This window comes from Lolium perenne, chromosome 6 (genome assembly GCF_019359855.2).
Source record: "Lolium perenne isolate Kyuss_39 chromosome 6, Kyuss_2.0, whole genome shotgun sequence".
NCBI classification, from domain to species: Eukaryota; Viridiplantae; Streptophyta; class Magnoliopsida; order Poales; family Poaceae; genus Lolium; species Lolium perenne.
This window is the reverse complement of record NC_067249.2, coordinates 31,995,814-31,997,881: the sequence shown is the minus strand read 5'-3', so window position 1 is coordinate 31,997,881 and position 2,068 is coordinate 31,995,814.

Genomic DNA, 2,068 nt, shown 5'->3' with positions numbered 1-2,068 from the left:
TATATTTTTTGAAGCCTGAACAGTGGGTTTCATCACTACATATTTTTATTTATTTTTTAAAAGAGAGTATATACTTACAAATTTAGTGCTGGAGGATAGCGGGAGTACATATATGAGTATTGAATTGCATGCACTAAACAACTATTCCAAAAGCCCGAGCTTATGGAAAGATGTAGGCAATTTATTTCAACACTCACCCTACGTCTTTGCGCTTTGGCCTATTGTGACGCATGTTTGGGGAGCGGCAATATTTCTTTTAATTCTTGCGTTCGCCAGGATTTGATCCTACGACCTCCTGCTCTGATACCATGTTGAAGGATAGAGAGGGATGCGGAATATGTTGGATGTTGTATTGAGCCTCATGGGCGAGTATATATAGGAGTACAAGGAAACAAATCTATCCCTACCTAATCTATCCCTAACCGACATATACTCTAACAATGAGCAATGCATCCGTTAGTACAATGATGATTAATTCTTCAAAGCGAAAAGATTCATTAATGCAAAATGCAAAGATTAACTGATCGTGCAAAGCAAATCTTTTTTAACTCTTTTGTACTCTTCGAGGATGAACAATTTACGGATATTGGAATCAATAAAAATATAAAGATGTGTAAAAATATAAATCTGAAAGTGAAAAGAGCATTAGTGTCCATGTGTCAAAGACACTTTCGTGTAAAATCAAGACAGTTGTGGAAACTATAAAACAACTCAGTGAGCAAACCAGCATGGCCCAAAGCAGCAGCCAGCATCCCTTGTGAGATCTAATCCAACAAGGACCAAGCCAGGCAATGGGCTGCTACCTGCTAGGGCTGCCAACACACATAAAGAGATGATCAGCAAGTGCTACCAAACCTTTTTTTTAGATAAAAGGCACAAGTGCCCAACTTTGAACTAACAAAGCCACCAACGACGAAAACGATACAAAGTGTTGAACCCACCTTTCACATCGAGACCACACACCCACACGAACTACCAGAGAAGCTACAACCGGAAGCGCGACCAACGGGCTCAGTCAAAACGCCTACGAGGACTCGGAGCAGAGCTGGAAGCTCCAGTGTCGGGCCGGAGCTCACTCGAGAGCGAGACATTTTTCACGCGTGCCGTCGACAGCACCCTTCCGTCGCAGAAACGCCACCGGAAGACGACCACCACCGGGGACCAACCCACGTTGCTCACAGACCGAGAAGCAGCACCATGGAAGCTCGACAAGGGAAGGGCACGGAGTAAGCCTTGTCGAAGATCGCCGAAGAGTCACCTCCGTCATGACCGTCGGAGAGCCTTGTGATGTGGGCTCCAAGACGGTGTCTTCCAGAAGAGCACGACACCGGAGTGCCGCCACCGCCCGATCCGGGGATCTTGGGTTTTCACCCGGAGCACGAAAGGGGGCAGGGAGAAGCCACAACGACGCATTCAAGAAGGAGACGACGTCCGTGGACGCCGCCGTCGTGGCCCTGGAAGTACCAGGGCGAGAGTTTCCTCTCGGCATCACCTCTCCACCACCTAGACATGGCGAGGGCCACCACCGAGGTGATAACCACCACGCCCCCACAGAACGCAACTCGCTAAGAACCATGACAACCCCATGTCCATGGCCCCAGCCAGCACCAGAACCTCGGGCTCGCCCGCCAACCCACAAGGTTCCCACCATTCAGGGCCGCCGACCCGGCATCCTCGATCTTGCACCCGCACAACGAAAGGCACCACCTTCACAAGACTTGGGACACACCCGAAGATGGCCGAGGCCAGAAGACAGCAGGCGGACGGCCCTCCGATAGACACGACCCTCCGTGCCGTCGGCCCAGCGTGCCAGCAGACCCCCTGGGGTGGCATGGCAACCGCCGGGAAGGTGCGGGGCGGGACATGGCTGCCAGACCCAGATCGGGCCCCCTGGCCCAGATCCGGCCGGCGCGGCCGCCCAACCGCACCCCTCGCGCCCACCAACACTGCTTGCTGCGCCAAGACGTCTACGCCGTCGTCCCCAGTAACTGTCGTCGGGAGGGCCGGCCGCCACCAGATCAGGTCGCGTCGGAGAAGCACCCGAGTTGCCGACCTCCGCCTCCCCCGG